The sequence below is a fragment of the Sus scrofa genome, chromosome 8 (assembly GCF_000003025.6).
Source record: "Sus scrofa isolate TJ Tabasco breed Duroc chromosome 8, Sscrofa11.1, whole genome shotgun sequence".
Lineage (NCBI taxonomy): Eukaryota > Metazoa > Chordata > Mammalia > Artiodactyla > Suidae > Sus > Sus scrofa.
This window is the reverse complement of record NC_010450.4, coordinates 87,106,118-87,130,060: the sequence shown is the minus strand read 5'-3', so window position 1 is coordinate 87,130,060 and position 23,943 is coordinate 87,106,118. Positions and strand designations below refer to the sequence as shown.

At 43.9% G+C, this 23,943-nt stretch overlaps 1 protein-coding gene across 1 annotated transcript in view; it reads right to left on the bottom strand.

Annotated features, from left to right (window-relative positions):
* MAML3 (mastermind like transcriptional coactivator 3) overlaps nt 1–23,943 on the bottom strand; it is a 443,771-nt gene that overhangs the window by 193,063 nt on the left and 226,765 nt on the right.

The window sequence follows — 23,943 nt, the reverse complement described above, 5'->3', positions numbered from 1 at the left end:
AACCTACACCACAGCTCACGGCAACGCCAGATCCTTAACCCACTGAGCAAGGGCAGGGATCAAACCCGCAACCTCATGGTTCCTAGTCGGATTCGTTAACCACTGCGCCACGACGGGAACTCCAGTAATACCTATCTTAAATGCCCGTCACATCTTAGTTGAGAACACTAAGGAATTAAATCAACGATACTTTAAAGAACACTAAAAATCCTCTAAGAATATGGAATTTAACCCTTTTACTGAATAGCATAGAAACAAAGATTAATGGTTAACATTACCCAAAACTTCCATTTGGTTCTTATTTTACTTGACCCCCAAGGACCTCAAGATACAAAGCCTGCTCTGTTCTAACAGCACTTCCATGGGTTTCCAAGATACTGCACTTTCCTGGGTCTCCTACTTTCTCTCCCTCTGCTCTTTCTCAGTCTCCCTTATTTAGTCTTTTCGTTGTTGTTATTCTCCTAAATGCTGGGATTCTTCACTGTTTGGTCTTGAGCTTCATTCTGCCTCCAGGGCGCTGTATGATTTGGTTTCTTTTCTTGGAACACACTCTCCCCCTCCTTCCCCCCTTCCCCTGGTAACAGTTACCCATCTTCCAGGTTGTATCTTAGAGTTCACTTCCTCTAGGAAATCTTCTCTCACATCCTCCCCCACCTCAACAACCTTAGGTATCTCCTTTGACTGGCCGACGCGGGGTTGGAAATCCTGGAATAACTTTTTCCAAGCAACCTCTACTTACCCATTATAGCTTCTACCACACCTTGGGGCAATGCCTTAAGTGTCTGTTTAGCGAGTTCCAAGAAGGTAGGGACTATGGCTGGCTTGCTTACTGTGTATCTGTGGGACTGCACCTGGTGTTCAGATCAGGTTCATAGCAGTGGTTCATAGGCAACGGCAAAACTGAATAACACTATTGTCCAATTCAGGGGCTAATGGAGGTGAGTTTGGATCAGACCAGGGGCAACTCCACGGAGCATAAGGAATGCCTGACTTTGAGATTCTCTCTACATTCCTAATGATGAGATCTCTAACCCTGACGAGTGTCGTGTCCACTTAACTGGACTCATTTGAAAAGTCTTGCTAACTCTATGGATTTTTCTGAGCCTGCTGCATTCCTTTCTGCTAGAAAGGGCCAGTCTATAGGGCTCTGGTGAAAAAGGCTGCCACAGAGGGGGTCCTGGGCAAATACTCTGCTGAAAGATGACACCGGAAAGACCAAGCTGTTAGAAGGAGGTTTCAGTAATTTACAGTGTTGGAGGCATGAGGTAGAGTAACCTGGGGAGGGAGGGGGTAGAACAGCCCCTCACGGGGGCGCCCTCCTATCCTCAGCAGAGGGCTGTGTATCACAGAACAAGGGAAGAGAGGAGCAGGCTTCCCACTGACCTCGCACTCACATGGAACTGCTAAGCCTCCAGAAGAGCCCTGCGTATGATAAAACCAATCCAGAGATGAGGCGGGGGATTCTAAGAAGTGCCACTTTATTGCTATTCTCTCATAAGTAGAGAATTCCATTTTAAAAGTAAACAGAAAAGGTCCTTAAGTAAAAATCCATGGAGTTCCCATCTTGGCGCAGTGGAAACAAATCTGACTAAGAACCACGAGGTTGCAGGTTTGATCCCTGGCCTTGCTCAGTGGGTTAAGGATCCAGCGTAGCTATGAGCTGTGTGTAATTCGCAGATGTGACTCGGATGTGGCATTGCTGTGGCTCTGGTGTAGGCCGGCAGCAACAGCTCCAATTAGACCCCTAGCCTGGGAACCTCCATATGCTGCAGGTGCAGCCCTAAAAAGACAAAAGCCAAAAAAGAAAAAGAAAAAAGAAATGCATTTCCAATAAAAGTTAAATTAAAAAAAAAATCCAGTCTAACCCTGGTTCTTAATTTGATTTTTTTTTCTTTTGCTTTTTTTAGGGGCCACACCCGCTGCACAAGGAAGTTCCCAGTCTAGTAGTCGAATTGGAGCTACAGCGCCAACCTACGCCACAGCCACAGATCCTTAGCCCACTGAGCAAGGCCAGGGATCGAACCTGAGTCCTCATGGATGCTAGTCAGATTTGTTTCCACTGAGCCATGACAGGAACTCCCCAGTTCTTCGATTTTTAGTCACAACACCAAACATTCTGTAGTTACTTGGCAGAAGCCCCTGAATTGCTGAAAACAAGGCCCTAACTGGGACATACTGGAATTTGACTTCAGAGAGGATACTGGCTCAATCCATCATATTAGATAGGAACTGCTAGAAAACTACATTAGTTATTGAACAAACCAGGATACCATGGTTCTTGTCATCGGTGTGGTAGATACTTGACTGCAGCTCCAGCACAGAGCGGCAAGTTCAGGGGCCAAAGGAAATAAGGCTTGAGGCCCTTGGCACCTCTTGAAGGAACGTTAACCTTAAAAAAAAAAATAAGCTCTTGTTTCAAAAAATGAACCTGACTTTATTTTTAAAAGTACAGGTCCACGGTTCTGTTCTAGACCATGAGGTGGATGGGGTAGGATGGAGAAATAAAGATAAATGCTCTATTGCTTCCCCTGGAAAAGAGTGGTGGCCAAGACCATGGAGAGAGACAGGTCTGGCTGGGAACCTCAAGTCTCACCTGTTACCAGCAGAACAGGCCTAGGTGGGTGAGGCAGCATAGGACAGAACAAGTGTAGTGGCCCTGGAGTGAGAATGCCTGGGCTCAAACCTAAGCCACCTGCTCCCCACTACCTAAGGGTTACTACATATAAATGTCTGGTACTTAGTAAGTGTTAGTTACTATTAGAAAGTGAGTTAGGAGTTCCCATCATGGCTCAGTGGTTAACGAATCCGACTAGGAACCATGTGGTTGCGGGTTCGATCCCTGGCCTTGCTCAGTGGGTTGGGGATCCGGCGTTGCCATGAGCTGGGTGTAGGTCGCAGACGCGGCTCGGATCCCGCGTTGCTGTGGCTCTGGTGTAGGCCGGCGGCTACAATTCTGATTAGACCCCTAGCCTGGGAACCTCCATGTGCCTCATGTGAGGACCTAGAAAAGCAAAAAAAAAAAAAAAAAAAAAAAAGGAAAGTGAGTTACATGAAGGTAGGGAATTTTCTGGGTTTTTTAGCTACTAGAAACTTATTAACTCTCCTAAGATTTGGTTTCCTTATCTGCAAAATAGTTAATAATATCTAGCTCATGTGGTTACTGGGAGGTTGAACATAAATGAAAGAATGTGGAAAAGCATTAGCTTCATGCCCAGTATCCAGTAAGCATTCAAAAAGCCTTCACTATTATAATTTTTAAAATGCAGTCACATCAGTAGTCACAATTGCAACTGAGATAGATCAGTTTCCGGATCTCTAAATACAAATCGGTAAAATAGGTAATATTTCTGGCCCCTAGCCTGCCAAAGCCTAATGTTTTCCAAGCACCTTGTGTAGCTTTTTAAATATGAACAACAAAAGTCGAATTTGCAATTCAAGCCTGAGTCAAGTGCTAATGCATTCATGTCCTAGATTGTAGAACAGTGCTGGATTGTTGAGGCTCAAATCATACACTTTCAGGAGGCAACCTGAATGCAGCTCCTGAGTATTTCCTTCTCCTTGAAGGCCTATGTATTTCCTGTATCAGCACTGGGAGTATAAGAGAGACATTGCTGAAGACACACCGAAGCCATGTTACAGTTTTTGGCTGCATCCACACAGCAGAGCAATTCTAAGCAACCCTCCCATGTCTCTTCATCCTTTGCTAGATGGCAAGGTGCTTGGGTCTAACTCGGTCTGTGTGTCCCTCCAGGGAGATGCAAGGGGGGTGGGTAGGAGGAGACAGGATCTGCGTGCTGGGTAACTCACAAGCCTGCTGCTCAGCACGGCCAACTCCTTGGGGTAATGTCCTGGGGATGCCCCATTTCGCACTCAGGCCAGGGTCTCATTCCCAATAGCCTTATCTTAGGAAGTCCAGGCCCTTCTCCTCCCAAAGATGGAAGCCACTCAGTATGATGTGTGCTCATGGAAGAATCACAGGAACTCTTGACCGAGTTTCAGCTTCCTTGTTCCGGTATCATATTATTACACATAAATATTTTCTCCCATGAAGGGACGTCATGGTGCCAGGAGCTGAACTCACTGTCCACCCACTGCCTGGGGCAGTGGGGGCTGCTGTCCTGTGTCAGTGACTCCAAAGGAGACAACACCTTCTCCACAGTGGCTCCAGTGTGGCTTGATGGCTTGTGTTTCTCTGAAACTCTGTGTGTGTGTGTGTGTGTGTGTGTGAGAGAGAGAGAGAGAGAGAGAGACAGAGACAGAGAGAACCTTGGAGGCAGGGAGAGACAAAATGGTTTGGGAGCCGTGATATGATACCCAGACCCGCAGTAATAAGACCAGCTATGCCTTTGGGTCATAAAGGGCTTCCACACACACACATTACCCTCAGAGCCGACCTTCAGGGCGGTCACGAGGAGGTCTGACGGTTCTACAAGAAGAGGGCAGCGTTTTGGAGGAGGTGGGACGGGGAGGGTGGGGGACACTCATGACAAGGAGGAATGTGGCTAAGATTACCAGGCCCCTGCTGACATGGAGGGCCCCCATTTCCAGCAGATTCTAAGGGGTCCCCTGGGCCAGTGGGTCCATGACGAAGACATTCTTTCTTTCTTGAGACTTTTCAGAGTGCTGGTAAGTTAAACAACAAAAACAACAGCAACAAAACTCTTATTGCCTTGTCCTTGATTTTGCATGACACTGGGCAGGATCAGGGCGCTTAGGAATAACATGATCCTATGATTAAACTAATGAAGATTTAGGACGGAAGATAGTGAGGTAAGTGTCAGATTCCTGTCTCCTGTTCCCCATGACTCCACAAGGTGGGCAGGATGTATGAGAACCACCTCACAGAGGAGGAACTTAGAGACAGTGAGTTTAAGCACAGCGTCCCAGTTACAGAGTGGGGGAGGGGGGTGGGCACAACCAGCTTCAAATTCTGATTCAAGTCTTACTGCAGGGCCCACACGCTGCCTTCTGCAGGAGGTGAAGCTCCGTCATGCCCTCATCCATGGCCCTGGGCTCCAACGCTAGTCTTGGTGAGGTTCTTTCAGGCTGTTTTCAGGAATCACCCTGGATTCCATGCTCTCTCCACCACCCACACTCAATTAAACCTCAAGGACTATCTGTTCTTCTCATTAACCAATTTTGTTCTCATCCCCCACCCCCAGGGCCACCACCCTAGTTCAGAACATCAACGCTTCTCTCATCATTTCTGCAGCAGCTCCTGCCCAGCCTCTCTGCCCTACGTGCGCCTCTTCTCTAACCCATTTTCTGCGTTGTGGCTGTGATCTTCTTTATAAGTGTGAGCACATTCTTTTGTTTTTAGCTCTGCTCAAGGGCATGCAGAAGTTCCTGGGCGGCCAGGGATGGAACCCAAGCCACAGCAGTGACCATGCAGAGTCCTTAACCGCTAGGTCCCCAGGGAACTCCGTGGAACCCATCCTTCACTTGCAGCTCTTCTGGAGCGGTCTGCCATCGTCAGCATCATCTAAGTCCCCCGTACTGGCCCTCACGACTTGACCCTCACCCCCGCTTACCTCTCCAGTCTCAGCTGTCACCTCCAACCTTCTTCCCCTCCACTGGCCCTCCACCACCAAGCAACTCCAAACCTTCAGCTCTACTTAATTATTTGCCATTCTCAAGACACACGGTGCTTGTTCTCTGTCTCTCTGAGTCTCTGCATCGGTTACTCTCACCAGCTTCTTCACGTGATCAATTCTATTTGTCCATCACCTTTCAGTTTGGACATTACATTTCGTACAATCTCTCTTAACAGCAGCCTCCACCCCTACCCCCACCTCCTGATCTTAGAGTCCCTCTGTATGTGCCCATGGCATCCTAATACACATCAAACCAAAATGCTCTCCTTTTTGTAGGATTGAACGAATGAATGAATACTGAAAAGATTTCTCAAATAACCACACTCAGCTTGTGGAACAGATCCCTAAAGCAGGCACCTGAAAATATTGGTCTATGTGGTGTCTCAGAGACAGCTGAGCAAATGTATGATTTATCTTGGTTATCTTAAAAGGGCAGAAATGGCTTGAAGACTGTCCCTGTCCTTAATATTAAGAATATTGAGAACTCTAAGGGCCCGGGAAATCTGTGTTGAAAACAACTCAAGAGCATAAAAAGAGAATCATGGAAAAGAAATGTGAAACTGAAACCCAGAGACTTCACATAATATTACCAAGGTCACATGTTTTGACATGTATGTGAACTCAAAATGCTGGATATTTTCATAGTTGAATTTTAAATTTCCTTACAAAGGTTTCAAGTAGTTTTCACCTGCCAAAGCATGCCTTCCAACCAAAAGTGTGAACGAACTTCCTTCACCAAATATTACAGACACAAATATTTCCCCCCCCCCCCAAGTTTTCAAGTTGGACTGGAATCTCAGCTTGCAGATGCTATAACAAATTTAGAGATTCAGAGAAAACATTTTGGTCATTTTTGATCTGCTCTGGTCAAACTGGAAGATGATTCACTGAATCAATTTTTATGTGGTTATTTTCTTCTCATTCTACTAGCAGATAATAAGCATATGAACACATGGATAAATCTGACTTGCTTATTTAATGTATTTGATGACTGACCCAGAATATTCATGTATGAGATGTTTTAATCAGTAGAATATGAACAGTGTGCAAAACATTTCCAGAACTGTCTTTTAAGATTTAAGCATCCTTAGAAAAGATTTTTTGAGGTTTACTTAGAGGTTCAGTTTTCTAGGCCAGTGATCATCCGACTTTATTTATTTTCTTTTTTAGGGCCACACCTTCGGCATATGGAGGTTCCCAGGCTAGGGGTCAAATGGGAGCTGTAGCCACTGCCTACACCAGAGCCACAGCAATGCAAGATCTGAGCCGCATTGCTCGTGGGTTAAGCAGTGCAAGATCTGGGCCTCGCTCAGGGGGTTAAGGATCCGGTGTTGCCGTGAGCTGTGGTGTAGATTGGCAGCTGTAGCTCTAATTAGACCCCTAGCCTGGGAACCTCCATATGCCTCGGGTGAGGTCCTTAAAAAAAAAAAAAAAAAAATCAGATGCAATTTCTTGGTCCCACTTCCACAGTTAATTTAGTCACCCACAGTGGGGCCCAGATTAAGACATAAGTTGGTGGCATAGGTATCGAAAGAAACACAATTAAAGTTCAGATTCTTCTGAAGTAGTTGGTCTGGGATCCCCAGTTTTTAGAAAGTCTGATCTAGGCTAATACTTCTGTTGGGGTTCTGACATGAAGTTGTTGGTCTGATTTTTTAAAAATAGTACACGGCCAAACCCAAAGTGAATATGAAATGTCCCTGAGTTTAACTGGTGATATTGTGGGACAGATCCTACACAGGACTAAGAAACAAAGCTCCACGCGGAGATATTGCAAAGCGTAGAGGATCTTGAATTCTGTAGAAGTTTGCTGGGTTTCTGCAAGTCATTAGGCAAAAATGCATATCTTTTCATATTTTAGGATTCTCTGAGTGTGGTAATATCCTAGACCATTTTCTTCCTCCACATTATGGGCTCACCTTCATCTTCATCCCCTGTGAACTGAGGGCGTACTCTCTATCTGTGTGCCAGGTGCGGAGGGATGAATTCATTCCCCAAACCAAAGGCTACACCAGGAAGTGAACACATGCCAGACACATTGACAGAAGTTGAGTATGTTTGTTATAAGGGGGTCTCCATGAGCGTAGAACCACGCAAAAAGAAAAATCTTTTTTTTTTTTTTTTTTTTTTAATTTTACAGCCGCACTTGTGGTACATGGAAGTTTCCAGGCTAGGGATTGAATCAGAGCTGCAGCTGCTGGACTGTACCACAGCCATAGCAAAGCAGGATCCAAGCCGTGTCTGGGACATACACCACAGCTCAGCAGCCTATACCACAGCTCACGGCAATGCTGGATCCTTAAATAGCTGAGCGGGGCCAGGGATCAAACCTGTGTCCTCATGGATACTAGTTGGATTCATTACTGCGGAGCCACAACAGGAACTCCGAAAAAGAGAAATCTTATCAAACTCTTGAAATCTGCCTTATTAGCCTTATATACTCCTACTATTATTTTAGAGAGAAAATAACTTTTTTGCATAATAAAAGTCATATGAATTAAAGTACACACACACACACACACACACACACACACACACACACCACACACACACCACACACACTTTCCCTGAGAGCCAGGAAATTAAAACCTCTACTTGTGATCATCCCAAGAATACAGCTTCTCTGGATCTAGTCAGTCTCTGGAGAGGATGCCAGTTTAAAAAATAAAAAAATCTCTGCTCTGAAATGCTCCAGGAAGAAAAATCATCTTTAAAAGGGCCTTGTCTTCCAAGTAAGCATCTGAACCCCCAGTGACAAAGGCCCAAGGAACAGGTCCATTCAGAACACTGGTGGAGCTTTGAGTTTATTTTCAGAAATGGGATTTCCCATCGTGGCTCAGTGGAAACGAGTCTGACTAGGATCCATGAGGATGCAGGTTCAGTCCCTGGCCTCAATCAGTGGGTTAAGGATCTGACATTGCTGTGAGCTCTGGTGTAGGCCGGTGGCTACAGCGCTGATCCAACCCCTTGACTGGGAACTTCCGTATGCCATGGGTGAGGCCCTTAAAAAAAAAAAAATGACCCTGATCTTTTTTCCTTTTTGCTATGCATCAGATTTAAAACTCTATTCCCAGGTAGTCTTAAGAATGTATGCTTAAGAGTGGTCCTAGATGCCCACCCAGTTCCAGCTGTGAGCTGCCAGATAGGGACTCTTGAAAAGCACTTGCAATCTTTTTTGAGGGTGGCTGAATTTTCTGGTATGCTCCTATCCTAGAGTGACGCCTGAATGGTACCAACTGAATCCACAACAACATGTTGAGAATGGATCGTAAAATATCAGGAGCAGTGGCGGTCAAGGTCGTTGACATTTAGAAACGCCAAGTCCCAAGATCAACTCAAATCCCCAGATTTCCAAATACATAAATGCCTGTCGAGCCTCTTGGCTTTCTCGCAACTGAATGATGAAGTTATATTTTCATCACAAGCCACATGAATTCTGTGTACTCTTTATATCTGAAGTAATGAAGTTTTTCACAAGCTCCATACCTGTAGTTCAAGTTGGTATTTCAACGAATTTATTAACTACTTATTAAAACTGAGACTGTTATCTCTGCAAAGGCCAAGGTTATATGACTTCCAAATCTCCTCACACAGTTTTCGGTAGAAAGCTCTCAAGTTTTACACTTTTCCTACAGAATTTGGTTTACTGCTTACTAAATGTTTCAGGGTACTATTGTCATTTAATATTCCTTTTTTTTTCTTTTTAGGGTCACACCTGCGGCATATGGAAGTTCCCAGGCTAGGGGTCGAATTGGAGCTGCAGCTGCCAGCCTACACCACAGCCACACAACGTGGGATCCTTAACCCACTGAGTGAGGTCAGGGATCGAACCCACAGCCTCACAGAGTCTAGGTCAGGTCCTTAACCCACTGAGTCACAGTGGGAACTCCTGTCATTTACTATTCTAATTGGCTGGGAGCTTACCATGTATGCAGCATCAAGCTAAATGCTTTACCTATATTACCTTGGTTAATCCTCACAGCACCCCTATGATGGATGAAGAATGGGCTCGGGGGGTAGTCATTTGACCCGGGGCACACAGCAGAGCCATCCTGAGTTCCACCTGCCTCTCAAACCTGTGTTCTCACCTACTGTGCTCTTCTGCCTCTGATGACTCCTGTCCTGATCGAACACGAGCAAACCTTGCTTAGAAATTCTGGGAAAGTGTTTTAGACACCCAGGTCGTGACGGCCTAAGGAGGATGTGTGCACGTTTTTGAGTCAGACTCACAGAAAAGCGCAGATTTAGCATGTGTTTGAGAAGTGATGATAGCTGCAGCCCTGAAAACTTCAGGAGGGAGCAGATGTGTGCATCCTGGCGGCAGCTTCCTTTACTCGGTAGCTTTCTGAAGAAAAGCTCCACTGAGATCTGTAGCTGCCATCAGAATTCCACAGTCTGAACCTGGAACTGCTCTGTCCTTTCAGATGCATAAACACAAACATGCACATGCACACACACCTCTACATTTATTTTTAAGGACAAGAAACAATTTCCTTAGGAATACCTCCTACGAGAAGTCACGCATGCATTATCTACTCAAACACGCCTGTATGCATGACCTTGTATTACAATCTGAAATTCCTAATGGGATTTTATTTAGAGCTGTAAAGAAATGACGGGCAAAGGAGGAAGAAGGGAAAACCATAGGGAGGAAGAAGGCAAATGAAAAGATCAGATCTTATCTGCATCATTCACAGCTGGAGACTTACACCGACAACACAGACCAAAGAACAGGCGTGTTGGAACCAAGCATGAGGTTTCAATCTGTTTATTCTCTGGGAGGAGGGAGGTGGGAGGAGAAATACTTCAGGGAAGCCGAGTATTTTTCTGTCCCTCTGGGAGGAATCAAGAATATTTTTATTTCACTGTTTACTCAACATGTCCCTTCTTTTTAACGAGAAATTCTCCTTTTGGTTTGTAGTGCCTTCCAGAATGGTCTCCACCGCACAGAAGATCCGCACTAGCTTAGGGGATGCAAATAGCCCACAGCGCCTGGACCTGACACTACTTTTGAATAAAATCCCAGCTCATGTTTATCTCCCCTTGGAAAACAAAAGTATTGAAATAAGACCTCCTCGTCTATAAAAAGGCCCTCGTTTCCCTCAAAGAGGTCAAACATTGCAGTTCCTTGTGAGTTGGTGTTTACAGCCAGCAAAGCTAAGAGCTGCCTCCCAGAAGAGAATTCTCCATCTCCTTCTCTGTCTTTCACACAGGTGCACACGCATGCGTGCATGTGCACACACACACTCATGCACACACAAACCATCTCAGTGAGCAAACAGATGGACATTATTTATTTATTTTGCCTTTTTTTTTTTAGGGCTACACCCACGGCACATGGAGGTTCCCAGGCTAGGGGTCTAATTGGAGCTACAGCTGCCCACCTACGCCAGAGCCACAGCAACACCAGATCCGAGTCGCATCTGTGACCTACACCACAGCTCACAGCAACACTGGATCCTTAACCCACTGAGCAAGGCCAAGAATTGAACCCTCAATCTCATGGTTCCCAGTCGAATTCGTTTCCACTGTGCCATGTTGGGAACTCCTGGACGTTATTCTTATTTCTGGATGGAATCGGACTCCTACATCTCTATTTCTTAGTAGGTCTTTATCCCAAAGCTGAACGCTAAGGGACTTGCCTTCATTTGTCAGCAAAGGGATGGCCATTATTTACACATCTTTAGAGTAACTCTGTTTGCACATATGAGACAAAGAAGGTGGGGATTTTCCCTCCAGGATGAACCAGCCATAGGTGACAATGTCCACATGTTGATGGGTGCTTTCTCACATTCATGCAAACACTGGTATGATCTGACCGGCTCTGAGAAGGTTCCAGGGAGCATCACACAGCACCATGCACTCAATCCATAAACAGCATAGTTCCAGAGGCTGTAGGCAGAGCTTTCATCTGTGGGGAGAAGCTGCTTGGCTTCATCCCACCAGCTGAAATTCATTTTTCAAAAGAAATTAGACCGAAGTACTGTTGTTATAGCAACAGTCAGAGTCACTTACACAGCCTCTTCCCCGCAACCTTAGTCTGACTTCGTGGGCAGTGATTTCAGTTCTGCACAGGGAGTGACAGAGCCTGAGCCTGGGTGGGCTCTTTCTTTGCCTTTAAGGAGGGGAAGCCTAAATCCTCTATGTCCAACCTGAAGCTAAAAGCCACACTCTAGTGTCCCATAGAGCTCTCCCAGTACTGAAAGTCGGTGAGCAGTAAAGATCAGAGAAAAAGCTTTGCATCTGATGTTTTCATCTCCTGGGTGGGCACTGGACGTGTGACCACTGAATTTCCAGGAGTTAACCTGGTACCAGCGCTTTCAGAACCAGAATTTCTAGTAAGTTTGGTAATGTGCCATGACTACCACATTCTGAATGGCTTTGCTACTTTTGTCCCCAGGGATTTTATTCTTAGAGGTGTGGACCTCCCAATATAATAGCCTATGTCAAGTCCTGGAAGAAAAACCCATCAACTCCAAAAATGCCCTTTTCTTGCTGAACATGTACACTTATAACTGAACCTTTATAGCAGATACGCTTCCAAAGCAGACAGCAACATAAAAGTCTGCATTCACCCCAGGGGTACCCCTAGGCGGTAAAAACCTAGGAAGCCAGTGCTCACGGTGAAGGTGAACTGTGTTCTCCCCAAATTAGTATGTTCAAGCTCTAACTCCCAGTAGCTCAGAAGTGGGGGTATCTAGAGATAGGATCTTTAATGAAGTCCTATAGGTGGGCCCTCATCCAACATGACTGGTGTCCTCATAAGAAGCGGAAATCAGGACAGATACACACAGAAGCAAGACCGTGTGAAGCCAGAGAAGCCGGCCGTGCACAAGCCCAGGAGAGAGGCCTCAGAAGCAACCAACCCTGCTGACACCTTGATCTCAGATTCTAGTCTCCAGACCCATGAGGAAATGCATCCCTGATGTTTAAGCCACCCTGTCTGTGTGCTACTTCGTATGGCAGCCCAAGCGGATGAACACAACTAATAATCTGATTTAAAGGTATCTCTGGCCTCTCAGGGTCTCGCCCAGGTTAGGCCCTCCACAGCTATTTTAAAAGAAAATCTTGCACAGATGTGTTCATGCTTTGATTCAATGAACAGAACACCAGGTTCTAGATCAGGCACGAAGGACGCGAGAGTGAACAAGACGCAGTCTCTGACCCCGAGTCTGCACAGCGGAGGGGAAAGAGGCAGAGGAATGAGGACAAGGCAGTTAGAGGTGGATGCTTGAGCCGTGCCAGCACAAAGGTGGGGCACGCTGTTCTGTCTGGACAAGGTAAGGCTTCCTGGGGAGACTGCTATGTAAGCTGAGACTGGAAGGATGCAAAGTGGGGGGAAGACGCCAGAAGAAAGCAAGGTTTCTAAGTGAACCTCAAGCGATGGTGTCTGGCTTGAGCCTCAGTGCAAGGGAGAAGCATCAAGAAATGAGGCTGGAGAAGGGAGAGCTGTACAGATCATCGAGGCTTGTCGGCTGTGTTAAGAAGTCTGGCCTTTAGGGAGTTCCCGTCGTGGTGCAGAGGAGGCGAATATGACTAGCATCCATGAGGACATAGGTTCGATCCCTGGCCTCGCTTAGTGGGTTAAGGATCCAGCATTGCAGTGAGCTGTGGTGCGGGTCACAGACACGGCTCAGATCTGGCCTTGCTGTGGCTGTGGTGTGGGCCAGCGGCTACAGCTCGATTCGGTCCTGGCCTGGGAACCTCCATGTGCCACGGGTGTGGCCCTTAAGAAAAAAAAAAAAAAAAGTCTGGACTTTATCCAGAGGCTTTGAGATGCACCAGAGGAAAAGGAGTCACTTGCAAGGCAAACTTCTGCTTCACAGTGACTGACACTGGTGGCAAAAGGTAAGCTACTTGAACTGATGTATATTCATTTGCTGGGGCTACCATAACAAAATATCACCAACTGGGAGGCTTAGACAACAGAAACGTATTTTCTCACAGCACTGGGGTCTGGAGGTTCAAGACCAGGGAATTGGCAGGTTTGGGTTTCTTCCAAGGCCTCTCTCTCTGGTTTGCAAATGACCGCCTCCTCACTGTGTCCTCACATGGCCTTTCCTCCGTGTGTGCACCCCGGTATCTTTCTGTGCGTCCAAATGTTCTCAGAATACACCAGTCAGATTGGATTAAGGCCAACCCTAACAGCCTCATTCTAACTTCATCACTTCTTAAAAGGCCCGATGTCCAAATACAGTCCTGATGTGAGGGCTTCAGGCCATGAATTTTGGGCTAAGACACAATCCAGCCTATGACGTGATCCCATATCACTCCCTGTGTGGCTGATGAAGCAAATGGCTAAAGTCATCCTTAACTTATAAATCAATATGGTCAAGACTTGCTCTTGAAGCAAGTAGCTCCACAACTGCTATTTGATAGAGAGTTTGCTAGCATAGTTTTGTGAAAGTGTTTATCTCCCAATTTTAATCCCAAGTTCAAAAGACATTTCATATTTGCCCCTGAACTACTAGCAAAGAAGTACAGTCAGAGATAACTCCAAGCAAAGCCTCAGAAGCCTGTCATGATTTAGAAGGTTCTGAATAATGAAGGTTTGTTCCCAAAGCTTAGTAAATGTTAATTTCCATTGATAATTCATCTGACCACAGAGAGACACAAGGAGGAAAACCGAGGTACTGAGAGACTAGGACCACAGCCTAATTTAGAGGAAGAACGATGAATGACAGAATTTCCTGCTCCAGACAGATGCCCCCCGCAATACATCACTTTGCCTGTAAGAGATTCAGAGTTTGTCAACTTTCTGTTTAAATTGTGGTGCATTGTAAATGTACTGTAACCACGGAGAGTCGAAAATATGTATTACGATGGTTTTATCTTTCTTACCTAGCCATCCAGGTATTATTTATGTGGTTTCCATTATAATCCTACAGTTAACGTTTGTATAATATTTTATGTAAGCACCTGCTTTTGCATGGTTTATGGCTCTCTAAAAGTCCCCTGGGACAGAATTTTTTTCACTTTGGTCTCAGTTCCAGAGTAAATTTTTTTGGGTAACAACAAATGATGACTTGGGGGGATATTCCGAAGTTATGAGAATATGAAAGAAAGGAGGCTCTTTTACTGCAATGAATATTTTGTTACCTTTTGTCCAATCAAACATCACCAATCAAAAGAGCTGAACATAAAGGCAGCAAGCAAGGCAATATAATAGATTTCACTGACGACTGCCCACACAGCCAGATTTAACTAAACGAGGTTTGCATTCACATGCTTATCAGTATTTAAAAATACCCTGAGCACAGACCACAGAAAACGACAGGAACTTGAAAAGCAAAACTATGCATGTGGCGTTTTCCAGATCTCAGTAAAGTACAGCAACTAAACAAACTTAATTATGTGATCAGGCAGCAATGGCTTAACCTCTCCGGACCTCTATTTCCTCAATTATAAAAGGAGAGGGCTGGACCACCCCATCGCCAAGGCTTGCTCCAGCTCTATTTGGACTCTGGGTTCAAATAATGACTCACTTTCAGAATCACCCTGGAAGGCACTGTTAACTCAGAAGGGCAGCTGAATCTGGCAGGTAGTTACCAAGTAACTAAGAGCCTCCTTTGAGGGCAAGAGAGGAAGAATTCATTACACCCTTCTGCAAAGGTTTTCTGGCTTTAGTAAATTTGAAAGAAAAATTACACTAAATCCTAATCACGGAGACCTTCCAAAAAAACCGAAACCCAAGCGTGTCAATCACATGGTTCACTTAAAAGAATTTCTTACTTCATGATGGTCTGCTTGGTGTCAGGTGCTGAGCGGGGTGCAGAAGACAGACAGATCGATAAGATCCCTGCTTTTGAAGAAATTCAGAGCCTGTTGCACATGATCCTTTTGCTCCTAAGTATCTACTGGGAAACGTTCCTGTTATGCTTAGCACTTGTCCAAGGTAGATAACAACGATGTTTCATGCTGTCCACTGACTTGGCTAACTTTGCTGACTTACAGAAGGTGCATGGCTGCTTCTCCACAGCCTCCATGTGATTTTGAATAAATGGCCTTCAATTCCATGAAGAGTCTAAATGGGCCAGCTGGGTGAGTGGAGGCTGCACCCAGTTAAAGGCAGGAGCTGTCCACCTTCTCTGGGCATGGATCATCTTACTTCGCCTAGAAAATGCAGAGGGGTGAAGGTCTAATCATAGGCTTAGAGTTTTGGGTCCCAGGGCCTAGAATCAATTCTCTTTTAACCAAGCTATGTGCTTTCGGGAAGTCAGGTGACTACTCTCCAATTTTTTTTTTTTTTTTTTGTCTTTTTGCTATTTCTTGGGCTGCTCCCGCGGCATATGGAGTTTCCCAGGCTAGGGGTCTAATCAGAGCTGTAGCCACTGGCCTACGCCAGAGCCACAGCAACGCGGGATCCGAGCCGCGTCTGCAACCTACACCACAGCTCATGGCAACGCCGGATCGTTTAACCCACTGAGCAAGGGCAGGGACTGAACCCGCAACCTCATGGTTCCTAGTCGGATTCGTTAACCACTGCGCCACGACGGGAACTCCCAATTTTTTTTTTTTTTTTTTTTTTTTTTGGCCGTGCTGTGGCATGCAGAAGTTCCCAGGCCAGGGATCAAACCGGTGCCATAGCAACAACCCACACTGCTGCAGTGACAAGGACAGATCCTTAACTGCCGCACCATCGGGGAACTCTCGGGTGACTATTCCATCTTTGCCTGGACAAAATTATCTCCATTTTAATTTTTTTATTGACATATGGTTGATTTACAATGCTGTGTTAGTTTCTGATACAAAACAAAGGCATTTGGTTATATATATATATTCTTTTTCAGTATGGCTTATTACAGGATATTGAATATGGTTCCTGGTGCTATAGAGCAGGACCTTGTTGTTTATCCATTTTATATATGATAGTGTATATTTGCTCAAAATCTCTTAAAATCTTTACATATCTAACAGCCTAGAATTTTAATGTCTCTACCAGGTGTCAATTTGGATGTAGTTGGAAGATGAATTAAATGACATTTTAGGTTTCCTCTTAACCTTGTGGTTCTCTTCTAAAATATGTAACTAATTCCTAAATTTGAAAGAACGAAAAATTTGTGATTACTGCCGCTTCTATGCATTGTGTCACAAAACCTGATTAATTCAATTCCTATTAATTTTGCCTTTAGCTATAACTTGGCTAAAGGCCAACCCAACATTTACCCTTATGTGAAAAAAAAAAAAAGAGCTTCCTATGTAAAAGAATAGATATAATAAAGATTATAAGGGGAACGCTTAACTTGATTTAAGATTGAAACGGGTCTCATGAACTCAAGAGACTCAAATTTAAATAAACGACTGATACACATATTTTGATTCCTTCTCATACATTAATTAGGGTAGTTCCCAAGGATGTTTACTTACTAACCGTTCGATAGTCTAGTTTGAATTGCAGTTGTTATTTTTAAGTATATCACAGGTAGTATATATTTACTACTATACTTCAATTCAGATTTTTCTCAATTCCGGCAGCTGTTTGCCCAAATTACTTTAAATTAAGGAGACACTATTGTATTCATAAACTCCTCATCTAAATGGCAGAAATGATGACTATAAAATTCAGCTTCGGTCTGTTGGAACTCTGCAGCTTACCTTTGAGTCTGAGACTCGTAAAGAATGAACACAGAGTGATTAATGGCCATTACTGATTTCTTACAGCTGTAACTTATCAGAATATGTATACGCTAATACTGTACCCATGGTAATTATCTCATTACTATGAAGTGTCACAGAAAGGCATTATGCGAAGAACACGGTGAATCACATTTAGCAATTGCTTTTTATGTTTAAAACCCAGAAAGCTTAGTGTTCTCTAATAGCTGGAGCTCTGCACAGGAGTTGAGGGCTGGGAAAGAGAGTTGGGAGCTTTGCGGGGAATTGGGGGCTTAGCATGGGAATCACGCGAGTGAGCTGGACTTCCTGGCCAGAAGCATAACCAGCTTTGTGCCTCTGGTCACTCTTTTAAACTTTTCTGCACCTCGACTTCGTATTTGAAAATGGGCATCTTCATGTGTGACCCCTATGACACCTCATGGAAAGGATTAAGCAGATGAAGTCTATAAAGCAGTTGGTCACCAGGAGCAAAGGCATTAGGGAAATTACTCAGCATACTGCAGTGGTGACTTCTCCAACTGCACGAATATTTAATGAACAGGTACACAGACTACTTGACATTTCTATGGACCTTTTCATGCAAGCATCTTAACATGGCTTAAAGAAACGCATGAAAACAATGATCAGAGATCTGGGAAGTGTCGGCTCATTGGCTAGAGAGGGTAGAGACATAGAGCTTTGTTTCTAACCTCAGTGATCCAGAGGGAGGGTACCTCCAATGCAGTTATTCCACAAACCTGAAGACAGGCTTTAGAAATAAGACAATGTTTATCTGAGAGTCCCCCATCCCTACATCTGAGGTGGTCTAAACAACGTGAGTGCTAAAATTCCCAAGGAAAAGTGAACATATGGCTGGAGACGGGTCTCTGAATTAGATGAGGGAAGTCAGCAAAGAGACAAACAGTATCAGTGAGAGATTAAAATAAAACATCATCCAGAAAGTAGGACAAAAATGAAGAACAGTGTATGGTGAGATCTGTCCTATCAGTTGCAGCTTTGAAAGGAGAGGTAAGCGACCATTAAATTGGTACCAGAGTAATACAGTGGGAATCTAAGATAGGGTTCCTCTAGGGCATCCAGCAGCATTAATATCACCAGGAAACACGTTGGAATGCAGATTCTCAGCCACTTCCCCAGCCTTCTGAATCAGAAATGTGGAGGGTGGGGCCCAGATTCTGTGTTTGAACCAGCCCTCCAGTGATTCTCCTGATCGGGGACTCCTTGTTCAAAAACAGTGTGGCCTGTCCAACAGAACTCACTGAGATGATGGAGATGTCCTGTGTCTACCTTATCCAGCACATCAGCCTCTACCTGCACATGGATGGTAAGAACTTAAAATGCAGCCAGTGCTACTCAGGAACCAATTTCTAAATTGTATTTATTTTAATTGAATTTAACATAGCTACCAGTGGCTACTCTCTGGGTGGCAAATCTCTAGAACTTGGCTGTAAACGAATGCCAGGTTTTTGGTCAGTAAGAGAAGCAAATGGTAAAGACTAGAAATGCTGGGTATGACTCTTCTATAGAAGAAATCTCATTTGGAAAAGCAGGATGGAAAAAGGCATCAGTGCTTCTATGTCAGGAGGTGAATTCAAGGTTTTTCAGGAAAAGGAAGTCCTCAGTGGGATTGAAGGCGAAGGAAATCAGGGAACAGGAGAGGTTGATGCTAAGAAAGGAGGGGCATGGGAAAAATTAATTGTGGCAAAATACTCATAACATAAAAAGTTACCATCTTACTATACACTAACAATGAAAGATCAGAAAGAGAAATCAGGGAAGCAATCCCATTTACCATTGCATCCAAAAGAATAAAATACCTAGGAGTAAACCTACCTAAAGAGACAAAAGACCGGTACTCTGAAAACTATAAAACACTGATGAAAGAAATCAAAGATGACACAAATAGATGGAAAGGCATACCATGCTCTTGGATTGGAAGAGTCAATATTCTCAAAATGACTATACTACCCAAGGCAATCTACAGATTCAATGCAACCCTTATCAAATTACCAAGGACGTTTTTTACTGAACTCAAACAAAATATTTTAAAGTTTGTTTGGAAGCACAAAAGACCCAGAATAGCCAAAGTCATCCTGAAAAAGAAAAACGGAGCTGGAGGAATCAGGCTCCTGGACTTCAGACTATACTACAAAGCAACAATCATCAAAACCACATGGTACCGGCACAAAGGCAGAAATAAAGATCAGTGGAGCAGGAGAGAAAGCCCAGAATTAAACCCATGCACCTACAGCCAACTAATCTATGACAAAGGAGGCAAGAATATACAATGGAGAAAGGACAGCTTGTTCAATAAGTGGTGCTGGGGAAACTGGACAGCCACATGTAAGAGAATGAAATTAGAACACTCCTAACACCCTACACAAAAATAAACTCAAAATGGATTAAAGACCTAGATATAAGACCAGATGCTATAAACTCTTAGAGGAAAACTTAGGCCAAACACTCTCTGACAAAAATGACAGCAACATCTTCTCAGATCCACCTCTTAGAGTACTGACAGTAAAAACAAAAATAAACAAATGGGACCTAATCAAACTTAAAAGTTTCTGCACAGCAAAGGAAACCCTAAACAAAACGAAAGACAACCCACAGAGTGGGAGAAGATCTTTGCAAATAAATTGACTGACAAGGGATTAATCTCCAAAATTTATAAACACCTCCTACTGCTCAATACCAAAAAAAAACAACAACAACAAAAAAAACCCCAAACAACCCCATCAAAAAATGGGCAGAAGATCTAAACAGATGATTCTCCAAAGAAGACATATAGATGGCCAAAAAACACATGAAAAGATGTTCAACATCACTATTATTAGAGAAATGCAAATCAAAACCACTATGAGGTACCACCTTACACCAGCCAGAATGGCCAGCATCAAAAAGTCTACAAACAAGAAGTGCTACAGAGGTGTGGAGGAAAAGGAACCCTACTACACTGTTGGTGGGATTGTACATTGGTGCAACCACTGTGGAAAACAGTATGGACATGCCTCAGAAAACTAAACATAGAACAACCATTTGATCCAGCAATCCCATCCTGGGCATCTATCCAGAGAAAACCATGACTCGCAAAGACACATGTATTCCAGTGTTCATTGCAGCACTACTTCCATAGCCAAGACATGGAAACAACCTAAATGTCCACTGACAGAGGCGTGGATAAAGAAGAAGTGGTACATATACACAATGGAATATTACTCAGCCATTAAAAGGAATGAAATACCAGCATTTTTAGCAACATGGATGGACCTAGAAATTATCATGCTAAGTGAAGTCAGCCATACAATAAGACACCAACATCAAATGCTATCACTGACATGTGGAATCTGAAAATAAGACAGAATGAACCTCTTTGCAGAAGAGATACTGACTCACAGACTTTGAAAAACTTATGGTTTCCAAAGATACAGTTGGGGGGTGGGGGATGTGCTTGGATTGTGGGATGGAAATCCTATAAAATTGGATTGTGATGATTATTGTATAGCTATAAATGTAAATATTATTGTACAACCATAAATGTAAATAAATTCATTGAGTAATTTAAAAAAAGAGATTAAAAAAAAAGTTACCATCTTAACCATTTTTAAGTGTACAGTATAGTGGCATTAGGTACATTCACATTGTTGTACAGCCACCATCACCATCCATCTCTAGAGCTCATTTCATCTTGCAGAACTGAAGCTCTATACCCATTAAACAACAAATCTTTATCCCCTTCCATCTCCTCAGGCCCAGGCAACCTGCATTCTACTTTCTGTCTCTAGGAACTTTCCCTACATACTTCATATACATGGAATAATAGTGTATGTGTCTTTTTGTGATGGGAATGTTTCCTTTAGTGTAATATCCTCGAGGTCCATCCATGTTGTAGCATGTGTCAGAATTTCCTTCCTTTCTAAGGCTGAATAATATTCCAATATATGTATATACCACTCAACTGTCCATGGACATTGGGTTGCTTCCACCTTTTGGCTACTGTGCACAGTGCCACTATGAAGATGAGTTGATAAATCTCTCAAGACCTTGCTTTCTTTTTTTTCTTCTTTTTTTTTTTTTTTTTTGTCTTTTTGCCATTTCTTGGGCCGCTCCCACCACAGCATATGGAAGTTCCCAGGCTAGGGGTCTAGTCAGAGCTGTAGCCGCTGGCCTACGCCAGAGTCGCAGAAACTCAGGATCCGAGCTGCTGTCTGGGACCTACACCACAGCTCACAGCAATGCCTGATCCTTAACCCACCAAGCAAGGCCAAGGACTAAACCCTCAACCTCATGGTTCCTAGTCAGATCCATTAACCACTGAACCACGACAGGAACTCCAAGACCTTGCTTTCAATTCCTTTGGGTAAATACCTAGAAACAGGATTGTTGAATCATATGATAGTTCTATTTTTAATTTTTTGAGGAACCACCCTACTATTTCTCATAGAGTTGTACTATTCTACATTCCTGTGGAGATATCTCCTTTTGAACCAATGAAGAATGACACTTCAGAGTCAACAAAAGAATGGTCTAAAGACAAATGTGGGGAAGAGGTATGTTGAGATGGAAGTGTATGGGTATGGGGGACAGATAACTAGGCTGCTTGGCTCTAATAGTTTCAGTTTTCCCATGGACACTGAGGCAAGGACCTCAGCTCCAAGGAAGAATACTGCTGAGGAGGAAAAACCCAGGGCTTGAGGAGTGAAGCGAATGAACTTTTGTAGAGCTGGTCCTTTATAAGAGAAGAACAGGATAAATGGATAAAGAAGATGTGGCATACATATACATATATATACACACACACGCACATAATGTATATATGTGTATATATATGTAGACATACATACACACACACACACACACACACACAATGGAATATTACTCAGCCATTAAAAAGAATGAAATAATGCCATTTGAAGCAACATGGATGGACCTAGAGATTATTATACTAAGGAAGTAAGTCAGACAGAGAAGGACAAATAGCATATGATATCACTTATATGTGGAATCTAAAATATAGGAATTATGTTGAATTTATGAACTTACCTATGAAACAGAAACAAACTCACAGAGAGAACAAACTAATGGTTACCAAAGGGGAAGGGGGAGAGAAATAAATTGACACATACACACTACTATATATAAAATAGAAAACCAACAAGGACCTATGGTATAACACAGGAAACTATACTCAATATCTTGTGGACTACAGTGGAAAAGAATACACACACATATACATATATGGACTCACTTTGCTATATACATGGAACATTGTAAATCAACTATACTTAATTTAAAAAATAAAAAAGAGGAGTTCCCATCGTGGCTCAGCAGAAATGAATCTGACTACTAGCCATGAGGATGAAGGTTCAATCCCTGGCCTTGCTCAGTGGATCGTGGATCAGGCACTGCTGTGAGCTGTGGTGTAGGCTGCAGATGTGGCTCAGATCCCGTGTTGCTGTGGCTGTAGCGTAAGCTGGCAGCTACAGCTCTGATTCGACCCCTAGCCTGGGAACCTCATATGCCGTGGGTGCGGCCCTAAAAAGCAATAAATAAATAAATAAATAAAGTAAAAAAGAGAAAAACAGGGAAAACTTCCCCAGGGCTCTGAAGCAGAGGTATAGCCACTGTTACAGGACTGAACTGTGCTTCTCCTGAAAAGGTATGGTGACATCCTAGTCCTACCCTCAGTGTCTGGAGTGGACTTCCTTTGGAAACAGAGTCACTGCAGTTGTAATTCTTTAAGATGAGGTCAAATTGGGAGTTCCCGTCGTGGCGCAGTGGTTAACAATCCGACTAGGAACCATGAGGTTGCGGGTTCAATCCCTGGACTTGCTCAGTGGGTTAAGGATCCAGCATTGCAGTGAGCCATGGTGTAGGTTGCAGACGCGGCTCGGATCCCGCGTGGCTCTGGCTCTGGCCAGTGGTTACAGCTCCGATTAGACCCCTAGCCTGGGAACCTCCATATGCCATGGTAGTGGCCCTAGAAAAGGCCAAAAGACACACACACAAAAAAGATGAGGTCATACTGGAGTGGACTGGACTCCTAATCCAATAAGAATGATATTATTCTTAGAAGAAGATGAAACGTGAAGGCATGGAGACACACAGTTTCAAGTGCCAAGTGATGACAGAGGCTGAGATGGCAGGTCAGTAGCTGTGAGCCAAGGAATGCCAAAGAACACTAGCAAACCATGAGAAGCTAGGAAGAGGCAAGGAGAGATCCACAAAGTCTCAGAGGGAGCATGGCTCTGCTGACACCTTGATTTTGGACTTCCAGCCTCCAGGGCTACAAGACAATGCATTTCTGGCGTTTTAAGCCACCTAGGCTGTCGTGCTTTGTTATGGGAGACCTCGGAACGAACACAGCTGCAGAGTATGAATCTGCACTAGGCCAAAGTCATTCCAAGCCAAGACCAAAACGAATATTTCCAAATTACTGTTCATCCCACCTGCCAGCAATATGCTTTCTGATACACGGCTGTAACACAGTCCTTGCTAGCAGATTTTCTGTCTTTCACAGGAACATATAAATAATCATAGGCTTCGAAGAACCAAGGGAGGAAAGAAATCTGAAGGGCTCAGGGCAGAAGCATGTGGAGTAGATGCGTACAGGCTGTTTTACCTTGAAGTTCTTCTGGATTGACATCATTTGGCCCCTGAATTTTTTTTTTTCTTCTGGGTTATAAGTCTGAGTATGGTTCTTGCATCATCTGTAAAAATCAAAGACTTCTCT